Source organism: Pleurodeles waltl, chromosome 7 (genome assembly GCF_031143425.1).
Source record: "Pleurodeles waltl isolate 20211129_DDA chromosome 7, aPleWal1.hap1.20221129, whole genome shotgun sequence".
NCBI lineage: Eukaryota > Metazoa > Chordata > Amphibia > Caudata > Salamandridae > Pleurodeles > Pleurodeles waltl.
Genome location: NC_090446.1, coordinates 1245858217 through 1245872276, shown reverse-complemented (window position 1 = coordinate 1245872276; position 14060 = coordinate 1245858217).

The window sequence follows — 14060 nt, the reverse complement described above, 5'->3', positions numbered from 1 at the left end:
CATATTATAAAAGATTGAGCAAAAACAAGTCTACCCGAGTTAAAAATACTTGCTGTTCGCATGCTTCACAAAGTAGCTACTTGTCGCCCTAGTGCACACTGTCCAAGATACATTAATACATTATTAAGAGAGGTATTTAACGATAAAGTGAGGAAACTTGTTGAAAGAGTAGGTGACAAAATTGTTCATCATTGGTTTGTATTACAATGTGAATCTTTTTTTAATCTCGGTGGAGAACAAAGTTACAACCACATTTTAGAAAACAGTCTTCGTGAGACAAACTTGTTTACAATTATCTGGGCTTCCGTTCTGGTATGGAGCTTGCCATGGTGGTAGGAGGCTGGGGAGAGTTCTCTATCTGCACTGTAGAGGTTTTGGAACGGAATGTATTGTTGCTATTGTTTCAGCTCAAACAGTGCAGTACAGGACTGTGTGGACAATGGGGAATAACAAGGTGCTTACAGGTGTGCGATTAGAAACATTGGTTTTTGCACTACATGAATCCCATTTAAGGAGTTGGAAAGTTTTATCGACTCTTAAACTGGGATTTTACCTGCACATCGATTTGCTACTTGGAAGGGGCTTGTTGTGGGTGTCCCTTCCAAATACCAAATCGGTATGCAATGTATCAATGTCTTCCAGTGATAAACCATTAGGAAAAGAGTGGAAGTCTTCTTGGCATCCCTTCCTGAGTTTTGAAAAACGTTTCATGGATATTAGGCAGTGGTCAAAGCCTCACATATACTTTTGGAAGGGTAAAGAAATGTGGCTGCTTTAAAAACAATCTCTATTACAAGGCAACCATGGACATGTTGGTCTTCTGAATCTTGCAGGCCATCATCCCTGTCATAGCCACAGCTGGAGCGAACTGCGATTTGAGACCTTCCTGGTGAAAATCAATGAGATAAATCAGATTACAAAGAACTCTGATATGGACTTGTAGGGACCAGGCTATTGGTACACAGGTTGCTTTTCAAAATTCTACAATGGTCTCGGAAATACTGGCTGCACATTGCGACCACGGTATTAGTACATGTGCCCCTCAGTGCTGAATTGCAACACACAGGCATGTTAGCCTTGCAAAAGATGGGATGGTGCAACAGTGTCTGGGTATGTCTAGCACTGATTGCCTCTTTGTGTGTTTAACATGCAACTAGCCTACCTTCAGGTATTTTATATACCCAGGGTGCTGCTGTGCTGTTTTTACCCATTGCAGCAGCAGTAATTGTGATCCCAGTGTATAACAGATATTATAAATTGAGGATGTTGAAATTGCTATATCTAAGCCAATTGAGCTATTTGCAAGTGACGTTTTTGGGAGAAATATTTCAAAATATAAAGTTTGTGCTAATGACATTTGCAGAATGTGTTTCGCCGAGCTTGCCAATCTATCAAATTATAGGTATTTTTTTCTGGTTTGAATTGTCAAAGTCAAGAAGCCATATGCAGGAGAAGCAATAGTCCAAATCACCATTCGACCACAGAAGCACACAGTCCAGCAGCATAGATTTCATACATATTTATGATGCTATGAAGACAACCCATTTTCTCATAAGTGAGTGCAACCATTTGAATTTGACTGCTTTCTTTAAGTTGAAGAGGTCAATTGAGCAGTTGCGTCCAGCCCTACCCAGGCACTGTCCTCTCTTATGGTCTCTCAAAACAAGGCTAGGCATAGGGAGAACCATATGCAGTTAATAAGGGGCAATCCACACAGCAGTGTAGACAAGACACCAAAAGCCCTGATGGGAGAACGAAAATTGGGCTACCATTCTCCTTGTTTTATAGTAAAAAATAGGTCAATATTTGGGTTGAAATTGCCTCCTCACACTCATAGGCCCTGGTGCCTCTGCACCTGCTGTGCTACTTACACCTACACCCCAGAGACAGTATTTTATTGAGCTTGAGCAAGACTTACTGTTGTAGATACATATCGTATAGATAGTCATCAATTTACAATCGGTAGCCACACTTACGCAGAGTGGGAGTATATGACTGTTTGTCGGATTTAAAAATTTACAACCCAAACATAAGTCTTTAATGTTGTCTGAAATGTATTTACAGTGTAGCGTCTGCCTGCCATACATTTGCAAATGTACATATTTCGTATTTCTTAATTTAAATATTTTACGATGCAATTCCTTTCCTTAACAATTGTATAGGAAAATGATGACTTTTCCTACACTTAAAGCACTTTTTGTGCCATTTACACCTGGTGTAAGGCACGCAGGCGTGGCCCGTCCTTCAGGGCGGAGGGGCCACGCCCCCCAACTTATTGCCCCTTATGAAGAGTGTCTGACAAGCTGAACAAAGGCCAGCCTGAAAGACACTCTTCATGTTCAGGTCAGGCAGCCAGGAGCAGACATGCGTGATTTGCGCAGACTCCTGGCTGCCTGAGCTGAACTTTGCTGGGCTGAGGAGGTCACAGCTCCTTTGGGCGTGACCTCCTGGGCTCAGCAAAGGTGCCTCGAGGCCCTCCCCTTGGTGATGAGGATATCGTCACCCATTGACTTCGACCTGGGCACTTTAGGTTTAAGCCCTGAAGCGCCCAGGGCGAGTGGCAATCAGTGACACTTCGTCACAGAGTTGGGTAGGGTCAGGACTCTCACTGACTCCATCTCACTCTGTGATGAGGCTGGGACTGCTGCCTTCCCTCTATGGCTGACCTAGGGTCAGCCAATGAGGGAAGGCAGCTATCCCAACCTTCCTTGGACCTCCGAGGCTGAAGGTAAGTGTGTGTGTGTGATCTTTTAAAATGAATGTTTGGTGCGTGCGTGCATGTTTGAATGTTATGAGCGTTGTTAATGGATGTGCATGTGTGTAAAAGAATGAGTGTGTGTGATCTTTTCAAATGAATATTTGGTGCGTGCATGCTTGTTTGAATGTTATGGGTTTTAATGGATGTGCGTTCGTGTGTGTGTGAAAGAATGAGTGTGTGTGTGTCTGTGTGAGCTTCCCGCCCGCCCTCCCTCCCTCCTAAAGCTGCCAGCCGCCACTGCTTGCACTATCCATTCTCACTGACTAAAATACACCCCTGACTGTGACCCCACTAAGGTCAAGCCTGCATGTACGAACTGTGAAACCTGACAGCCTTCAGTACATGTGTGTATTTAGTGGATTATCACACCTGTTGGCCCTGCTTAGGATTGTCACTCTCATGAGCTCAACCTTAGCACATGCTTGCACTGTGACCCCTGATGGCTCTTCCTTGGGTCATGCGGGGGCCATGATCCCTCGAAGGGGCAGCATCATACAGGCAAGAACCATGACCCTGAAGACACTTAGGCCCTCATTACTAGTTTAGGTGCTATTTATCGCACCTGGAGAATAACGATACCAGGCACGCCCGTCCTTTAGGACGGAGGGGCCACGCCCCCCACCTTTTGCCCCTCAGGAAGAGTGTCTGGCAGGCTGAAGAAAGGTCAGCCTGACAGACGCTCTTCATGTTCAGGTCAGGCAGCCAGGAGTAGACATGCGCGAATTGTGCAGATTCCTGGCTGCCTGAGCTGAACTTTGCTGGGCTGAGGAGGTCACAGCTCCTATGGGCGTGACCTCCTCGGCTCAGCAAAGGTGCCTCAAGGCCCTCCCCTGGGTGATGAGGAAAGTGTCACCCAATGACTTCGACCTGGGCACTTCAGGCTTAAGCCCTGAAGTGCCCAGGGCGAGTGTCAATCAGTGACACTTCGTCACAGAGTTGGGTAGGGTCAGGACTCTCACTGACCCCATCCCACTCTGTGACGAGGCTGGTACTGCTGCCTTCCCTCATTGCCCAACCCTCCTTGGATCTCCGAGGCTGAAGTTAAGTGTGTGTGTGTGATCTTTTAAAATGAATATTTGGTGCGTGCGTGCATGTTTGAATGTTATGAGTGTTCTTAATGTATGTGCGTGCGTGCGTGTGTGTGAAAGAATGAGTGTGTGTTTGTGATCTTTTAAAATGAATGTTTTGTGCGTGCGTGCGTGCATGTTTGAATGTTATGAGTGTTGGTAATGGATGTGTGTGTGTGTGTGAAAGAACGAGTGTGTGTGATCTTTTAAAATGAATGTTTGGTGCGTGCGTGCATGTTTGAATGTTATAAGTATTAATGGATGTGCGTGCATGGGTGCGTGCGTGCGTGTGAGTGTGAAAGAATGAGTGTGTGTGTGTGTGCTTCCCGCCCGCCCCCCTCCCTCCTAAAGCTGCCGGTCACCTCTGAAGGCACCAGATAATATTGTCCTTCAGTTCAATCAGTGCTCTATAAGTTAGGCGCGGGAATTTATTTGCAAAGTGTTTGTGAATGCCAACAAAGCTACGATTGTGTGGATGTTCACTAGTGCTTAGGTGGGTTGAAAAGGATCGAGGAGGTGTGTAATTAGAAATCCTTTCCAAGAGGCTTAGTCTATGTAGTTAGGAGCTTGCCTTGAAACATGTAAACTAGCAGTATCAACTAAATAACGATTATTTTGTTGTGATAATTAAAACGGTTCATGTTTTAGTTCTGAGATTATTATGAGTATGAAATAAACATTGCTAAAGTCTGTGGAATGGGTAGTGGTCCTTGGAGTGTCTCAATCATTTCTGTTCTCCCATTTACACCGACTTGCTTTGCAGTCTATAACTCTGCTAGACACACATGCCCTTGTTGTCTTCCTTCTTTCTGAATATACTCCATCTGTATCTCTCATGTCATCTCTTCCCTGTTTTAGGACTGTCTGTTCACACTCTCCCTTTTTGCATATACTTCTTTTGACCTCCACTTGTCCATCCCAAACACACAAAATATGTAAGCACTGCCTTTTCTTTTGGTGCGGTTAATACCTGCACAGCTGAGAACATCTTTCACACACTTCCTCATAGAAACACATTTACAAACGCTCTTCAGGGCTGTGTTCCACAATTTGGCAGTATTGCCTTAGAGGACCTCCTGATAAGATGTGAAGAGAAAAACCCTCATGAGGACTGTAGACGTAAATCAGTGCAACTATGATCAAAAATGAAGCACGGATATTTATTTGGGAAATACATTAAAATGAGGCTTAGGTGCCACAATAGAAACTTCTGCAGTGTGTGTTTATTTCATGTATTGTGTAGTAGACATTACCTAGTAGGTCATTATTATTGGAGACGCCTACCCACAGTCTAAATGACAGTGCTCTAAACAGACACACTGGTGCCATTCTCCTCAAAAAGGTTTTGAGTGTACATGTAACCGTCTCTCCAGAATCCCAGCCTCGGGGCTGCGCCTGTTCAAAACATAGGGGGTCATCACCTTCCCACCGTTTCTGTAACTTCCATACATTTAGAGGACATACCTAAATAAACAACTTACATGTTTTTGGTTGCTAATTGCACTTAATTTACACCGCCAGAAGCCAGCAGAGGACGAACATGTAGCTCCTGGCCGGGGAGGGACAGCCTCCCAGCACTCTTTCAAAATGAGATGCTTAAATGGCCAGCGAACACACAGCATTTTGTTCATATGTTTGTGAAACTATTTTACCTTTTAGTGATGGCAACATGGAGGAATGTGAACACCAGCAGTGACCGATCATGAAGCGTTTAATTCGATGCATAATTGGGAGTTAGTCCACTTAGGTCAATGGCCAATCTGCTGGTGGTGAAAGTTACAACTTTTTCATTAAGTATCTCTGACTCATGGGCAAATTGTTATGAATCACGTCTTCTAAATCTTATGAAAGCACCATAGTCTGCTTCTAGGAGCTAGGTTCCGATTAAAAAAACACACGCCCCCGACCAGAAGGTTTTCCCATTTTAATACCTGAATCATCAGTCCAGCCGTACAAACTCCATGAAAAGCGATCGATTCTCAAGGGACGATATGGAGGTTAGAAGGTAAGAAGATAAGTAAATGTAGGTTGGTGTAACACACTCTACCTCTCCTGCCATCTCTATTTAATTTCCTATGCAGCATTTTATTTACGGAATTATACGATACTTTTTGAGGGGAAAATTAAGCAGAGCATTTCTTTAGGACACTGCTTAACCATGTTTTGAAAGACTCCTACAATGAGTACATGAGACTGGTATACTCGTTCTCACTCCTTTCTGCCTGACACATGCAGTCAGCAGGAAATGCTTTGTAATCCGGAGTCAAATCTAGAAACAGCCAAGTCCCGTAAATGGAGTTCAGAGTCGAGATTCCAGAGACTATATTAAGGTGAAACACTGCTGGCCAGTTCTGTATATACATAAAGGACTTGACACCCTTGAGGATGAATTTGGCGCATTCAGAATTTTCAGATAATTCGAGGACTCGCCCTAAGAAGGCCTTAAAATTGAAGCGTCTCAGGAGTGTTTCTAAAATTAATTTAGGAATTCAATGAAAATATGTTTGCAAGCCTACATTTAAGAGGTGTACATTTTACCATACAAAAATGTGCCATCCAATATCATTTGTACTAGAAAAAAATGTAATTCCTTCATCTATAAGGAATATATATTCCCAGAGGAGAACCCACTTCAAATATGTCCTCACCAATTTTGGTGCAATCCTTCCACGTTTTCTTCGTAGTTGTAGGGTTACTGCCATCCTAAAAAATCTAGGGCCATATTTATACTTTTTGATGCAAAACTGCGCTCACGCAGTTTTGCGCCAAAAAAATTAGCGCCGGCTAACGCCATTCTGAAGCGCCATGCGGGCGCCGTATTTATTCAATGACGTTAGCCGGCGTTAGCCGCCGGCGCTGTCTGGTGTGCGTTAAAAAAAACGACGTACACCAGGCAGCGCCGGTGTAGGGGGAAAATGGCGTATGGGCGTCCACAAATGGTGCAAGTCAGGCTGAGGGAAAAAAAATCGCCTCAACCCGATTTGCGCCATTTTTTTACGACGCCCAACCCCCATTGAAATGACTCCTGTCTTAGCAAAGACAGGAGTCATGCCCCCTTGCCCAATGGCCATGCCCAGGGGACTTCTGTCCCCTGGGCATGGTCATTGGGCATAGTGGCATGTAGGGGGGCACAAATCAGGCCCCCCTATGCCACAAATTTTTTTTTTTAAAATACTTACCTGAACTTACCTTAATGTCCCTGGGGTGGGTCCCTCCATCTTTGGGTGTCCTCCTGGGGTGGGCAAGGGTGGCAGGGGGTGTCCCTGGGGGCAGGGGAGGGCACCTCTGGGCTCATTCTGAGCCCACAGGTCCCTTAACGCCTGCCCTGACCCAGGAGCTAAAATCTGGCGCTAATGCAGGTTTTTTAGACCCGCCCACTCCCGGGCATCATTTTTGCCCGGGAGTATAAATACGACGCATATGCATCGGAGTCATTTTTTAAGACAGGAACGCCTACCTTGCATATCATTAACGCAAGGAAGGTGTTCACGCAAAAAAATGACGCTAACTCCATGAACTTTGGCGCTAGACGCGTCTAACGCCAAAGTATAAATATGGAGTTAGTTTTGCGTTGAATTTGCGTCGAAAAAAACGACGCAAATTCGGCGCAAACGGAGTATAAATATGCCCCCTAGATCTCAAACCATATGTAGGCTGCAAATGCGCTGCCCGAAACTTGGTAGTTTGCAAGTTTTCTCATCCGCACACGCAATCATTTCTTCCTTGGAACAGTCACCCCTTAGAATACCATCCCTTAGAGAAAATACGATAACACGAAATGTTGCTCCACACAGGAGTAATATTGATTGGCAGATTGTTTTACAGGTGTATATTTGCGGTTTATGAATGCATAAATTGACTCAACACTCGGAGATACTAAGCGAAGTGCAGGCACACAAACACTTTTGAGAATCGGGCCCCAAAGAGGTAACCGTAAAGGAGTGATTCTTAAACACGTTTGGAAGAATTGTTGAGCTATTTCCACTGTCCCACTTTATGGTGTAGAGACCTACCAGGCCTCATCACCTGCTGTTTTGTTTTAATTTATACCTGCTGCAAGATTATGAATTTATGAAATATTTGCGACTGACATCCAAGTACTTCACATTTTGTCACATGTACAATTACATATTTCTAATTGTGTACGATAAGGCTGTAAAATATCAGCCAGCGATTCCATCAATTTAGGAACACCAAGGGTTCAGGACACGCGTGTGGAAGGCCACAGACTATGGTGAACTTTTACATTATACTAGCGGGTTCTTAGTCTGTTTTGTTCGTAATAAAGGTAAATAAAACATCTGTTTTTCATGCTTAACATTCTCGCTGTCTGGAGCTCAAATAAAGCTTCCGCTACTTCACTTTGTCGCGTCTCCTCCCACTTGTTTTCATACCATTATGGTCGTTCCCTCAGATCCCCCGTCAGCACCGCCATAAAATTCCATTTTAAAGGAGACTGATGCTTTAAATGAAAAGAATAAGAGTTTCCCTGGTTTCTTATGCATTTTTGCTGCCCCCAGAAAGAATGCTTCATTTTGCGAGGGCTTGGCACAAGGGTCTTCTTTTCATGATTAAAAACTCCATTATGAGCAGCTGCCAAAGCTTCAATTGGTGGGATAGAGCGCATCTGTTCAGACTGTAGCAGCACATGGCGTGTCCAAAAAGTGGCAGGAAGTCTAAAGAAAAGGATAGGCGTGTCTAAAATAATTCAAGACGTTCGTCCTGGTTGCGAATCAGCAGGAGCAGTGATTTCCCCTGTCCACGAGGAGATAGGCTAGGGAGATAAAAGGCCAGGGCACTCTGCGCTCCCAGTCATGGGCATATGACAAGGCAATGTGCCCTACTTGTAACTTTTCTGGTCCCGGGGGATGGGGTCCCCAGGTCCTTAAATGCATGTGCAAGCCTCGGGGAAGGTGGGAGTCCTTGGATGCGCAGTGAATCGAGGGGGGACCTGTGCATGTCCTCTCCCCTAAAAGAAGAAATAGTTAAGAAAGAATGGAGTATTGTGTCATCTTTCCGGGATTTGGACATCTCTGGGAGAATTCTTGGTTTTCTAGGAGCAGAGCACTACTCACGTAAGGCTCTTTCTGGTGCTCTAGGGGGACCCAGGCAGTGTCTTCGGCCCCATAGGGCTGATTTTGTCGTCCTTGGCCTTATTTTTCTTGTGGTGGCCACCCCTAGCCACCCACCAGGCACAGTTTCTTCAGGCCCGCTAGCCTCTGAAGAGTGCTTTTCAATGCGAGCTGGGTTTTCAGGCTCCTTGCGCCAGACCTGATCTCAGCCTGGGGTCCTTGGGCACTCTCCTGCTTGAGGGGCATTTTCAACAGCCCCTCTGTAGCCTTTGACAAACCACTCTCCCTTCTGTTCTTCCTAGGTCCCTCAGCTTCCTGTGTTCTTGCATGGCCTGTGAGCAATTGAAGCTGAATGCCAGTCCACTGAGGTCCCAGGGATCCATTTGGGGGTCCCTCAGCAGGTCCATTCCCCCAACTGTTTCTCAGTGGGTATATGGGGACCAGCATCACTGACCCCAGGGAGACCCATCCTAGTCCTGTGGTTCAAGTGGAGTCAAGGTCTCAAAATCCATCCTTGGATGAAGCATAAGGTTGCTTCTCCTTCAGGCTGGGCATTCTTTTGCCATTGTTGCTCCCTGGTCCAGTGTCTTTTGATCTGCCTCTCCCTTGTTCAGGGGAGTTTAAGTACTCCAATAGACTTCAAGTTGTCATTTGAAAGAGCTTCACTAAGAGCCACAGCTGCACCGCGATTTGACAGAGTTGCCGGAGCCCTTCCCAGCAAAACTTCAAAGGTGAGCCCCTCTTATGTTGGGCTCCAGAGGTCTGGTCCCTCTCCTTTGTTTCTTTTGTCCTGGGTTATCCCAGCCCAGATCTTTGCCCAGATGCAGTGTAATAAGCTAATTAACAGTTACAGATTTTGTCCCCACCCCTTCCTTTCCCAGGAACTGAGTCAAGCACTGTTGGTGGCACTATTTCTGTGTGTTGGGAGGCCTTTGACACTCTTGCCAGTGAGCAGAGTAATTAACTTGGTCCATTAAGGGTGGGGCAAAAGCTTGGAATTTACTTAGTGGCTGAGCCAGGGAAATATAACAATTCCTAAGGTGTTATAGGAGTATAGGTGTGACATCAGGGACGGCAAATCACAGTCAGGGTGCATTTGTACCCCTACAATAATTCCTCCATGGACACTGTATGCCTAAATTGAGCAAAACTACTTTAGTGCATATTTTGGCTATAATGTGCAGTACAGTTTAAGCACCACAGACCTATGGTAAGCACTACAGACCTACACTATGGATACCTACTCACGTTATAAGGCATATAAAAGGCTTATACCAATACTGTTAGTTTCACATGTGCAACCTGCACACTTCATATGTAACCAGCACACAGCCTCTTACCCAGCTGTGCAGCAGTTCCTTTATCTTAAGCAGACATTGACGGTTAGCACACTCAGTCCATTCACTATGAATTTACTGTGAGTGAGACTTGGGTAGTGAAACTCATGGTAGAAGATCATCAACAAGGGAGGTAGTCAAAAACTGAAAATCCAGGAGGATTATGTGGATGGAACCAACCTTGCAACCGTTTTTATATTGACTTTCCTCCCCTCCACACAAAGACAAAGTTTGTTATCAACAATTCAGTTAATGTTTTTGTTCTGTCATTGGCTTTTTTCTATGTAAATTCCTAAAGGATGCACAAATAAAGTGGTGGGTCGTTAGTCTAAACCGTGATTAGAGCGTTCATTGAATCAGGCCAGTTCTACACAAGCTTAGCATGCCATAGTAAACCCAATTTACAACCCTCCTTTGTTTTAACATATCGGTTGGATTTCCGTCCAGTTTCCAATGTATGGTAACACACTATTTAAAATTAGTTGGTACAGATCCCATATTTCATAAATTCCTGCCTAATGCAGGCTCCTAATAAAACTGTGTATTGACCAAACAGAGACAGTGAAATAATAATTGTAACAAAGGCTGTGGCTTGGGTCAAATGGCCGATTTTAGAGATGTGGATGAGCTGAATCTATGGAATTTGTTATCAGTAATTTAGAACATCAGCTATTCTATTTTATTCGATTAGCGGGTCCAACCTGTTCCAAAAGGTTAGCAGATCAGGGAACAGCTTATTTTCATTTTTGCGAATCCATTTCTCTACTTGAATTCCTTCCAGTCTTCCCAAGTGTCCTGCCCTGTTGTATTTTTACAGACATATCTCTGAGTCCTTTTACCAACAATCTACTCAGGCAATTATTAATGCATATAATTGCCTTTAGACTTCAGTTTTGCTAATAATATGCCATTTGCTAAAAATATATATTCTGATGCTTTCCACCATGCTGGCTTGACTGAAGCTGATCTACGGGTCATTATCAGCATCTTTAAATTAAATTGCGTAAAACGTTAGTAGCAGGAGGTGTAGTACAACTTTATGTTCAACGATGTGCTGGGTAATTACGCAACCCTTGTCTAAAATAGAGGCATGAGACTAGTTGGCATTTGTTCCATAAAATGAATCCCTACTTTACTCATGCATTTGCTGTATTCGCAAATGGCTCGGCTGTGAACAGTGCAGCAGGTGCATTGGCCCCTGGCCCAGGGGAATAAGGGCCTCTCTGCACCCTAATTAGTGGGTATTTCTTACTATCAAAGCTGGGTATGAAAACACTTCACCTTCGTCCCACAGCATCACTTTACACACCAGAGCAGCTCACTTCGCACTTTGGCCCCTCTCTCACACATTACAGCACAACATTAGGTTATCACTTATGGAAGGCCTGTCTCTGCTATTTAATATTTCAGTATTAAAAGATCTACCCCTCTTTACCTGTCCCTTGCAATGAGTCTTGGAGATACATTATAAGAGCATATTCATATGATTTCCCACCAACCTTAATGTCAAACAAGACAGAACGAATCCAACGACAACAGATATTTAGCCTTATGTTAGTTTAGAATACTTCTTGCTTTTTCTGGCCTCTCCCCAGAATCAAGCGCAGGATTGTGAAACATGCCGTAAACCACCCATCCTGGCAAGCACATTTAATATCAGGGCGCATGAGGCTGCACGTTGAGTAAGGCGCATTTCTTGGTTAAGGCAGCTCTGAAAAGCACACAGTGAAATGTGGGGGTAGCAGGATCGAGACTCAGGGCGCCTGAAAGCGTTCACCTGCTGTTTCCATTTAACGCCAGGCGTCTGTCCAAGTTAAATGAAAACACAAGGCTACCGCGCACAAGGTCAAATGTGCAGGTAAGTGGTAGAACTTAGCAATAACGCAGTGTCCTCGTAGTACTGACCTCGACTTATTATTTTAAGATAATGTAAGCTATAAACAGGGTTTGCGCTTGCACTTATTGCAGATCTTCCAATGGCTCGATGTCTTCGTGTTTTCATTAAGAATGCTGCAGTGATTAAGTCCCCGCAGATCAGTGGTTTGGTCACTTCAAAATGGAGCAGAAAATATGCAAGGCATCCTTTGTGGAACATTTACACAATTACTGTGCAAATAAACGTTTCCTCGTTGTGCCCCGGGCATGCAATCCCTTCTTTTCTGCAATCTCTACCACCTGAGGAGGTTTTTTTTGTTTACAGCTCAGCTCACCTCAGACTTGGGTGCACATTTTACAGGACTGTGCTACTGAGAAGAGTACGCCTTCCCTTTAGTTGATGAGCTATCTCACTCTTTGAAGTACTTCCTGTACGAAAGGAGCATGCAGAAATCGTTCCATAGGGGGCACACAATGTTTGTGTGTTCTCAAGAGAGTTATCAAGCAGTGTTCCTGTAGCCCTATGATTCTCTGCGATGGTTTTGAAAGTGCGGAAAAAGTCAGGCGGTGTGCTGTCTGGTATGATTTATCGGGCCACTTGGACAGACGTTGTTATCCTCTGTTTATCATCAACAAATAATACTGTAGTTTTGGCGCAATGTAGGCCTCAACAGCAAGCCGGGCTAGCATGCTTGCTTTCATATTTTTTCCATCTTAAACTGTCTATTTTTCCTACGTGTCCCTCAAATCTAGGGTCTACCAGTGGTGCTGTGCGTGTTCTCACCTGGCGGAATATTACATTGTGCTTGATTCCAGGAGCACTCAAAATGCATCCGCACCCATGGCGGGCGGTGAGTACTGCCGCTTCATCAGGTTGTGAGGAGGCTGTTGCTTACTAGTAGCAGTTGCAGGCAGCTCGTATATAGTAATTTGATAAATACCTTTGGTAGCTGTTCCTATCGGGCGGATAAAGTCTGTGCAGTGCCACATAACCTGGGTTCCCTCACATGACGCCTTCTGTGTGTGGGAGTCCCTATGTAGCATGGATAGAGTCCTATAAGGAGACATGATGAGGACATAAGTGAGAAAGGTCGATGGCTTTCCTCCTCAGTACAGAAGCCCCTTGGGTCGAGAACTCAGTCCTGGAAGTGTCAGCCAAGGAATGCTAACGTGCACTCCTTAAAGGATTGTGAACGAAAGACCGTGCCCTTCAAAGGATGAAAAGAAATCTGAAAATGTTGAAGCATTCATTATGGAGGCCTTCAAAGGTTGATCTACAATTGATGGTTCTAGACAATGGTCGGTTATTTTGGGGAGAACTATGAATGGTATTGGGGAATTTTAGATGTCTGGAGCATACTGTGCAGGGCCAGCACAGGAGACCGCTTAGACAGCTATAGAATCTCAGGAGCCCCCAGAGGTTGTCAACCTTGGGATAGAATTCATCCTCGACAGGTGCCCTGGGTGGAAAAAATCGATTTTCTAGCTGTACTTAGAGCCTTGCCCCTTGACCCTTGGATAGAGGAACTTCCTTTTTATCCATCAGTGGAGAGAAAAGGCATTCCATGAAGTTTGTACTGTTCAAAGGACACTCGGAAAAATATGTTTTTTTTGTCTCACTGTAAAGTCAGTTCGGCACTCTGCTAGGTACATGGTGGATATTAGTTTTAAGGCTTAGGGAGGACAGCAAAGCCCTGAAAATATTTTTCTAGCTACTGCCATTTCCAAGGAAAGTGGGGAAGGGGAAGAATGAGGATTTACGTTTGATGCATTACAAGGGTATGGCAAGACAGATTCCCTATTCTCTTCTGTACAATAATAGCAGTATGAGCTCCATCAAGGAATGACCCTGACTGAGAAAACATTAGACAGAATGAAATTTCCAGTGTTGAAACAACTTACTTGCATCTCGTGGGTGTAGAGAGGCTCCAGGAACCTCATTCCAAAGGCC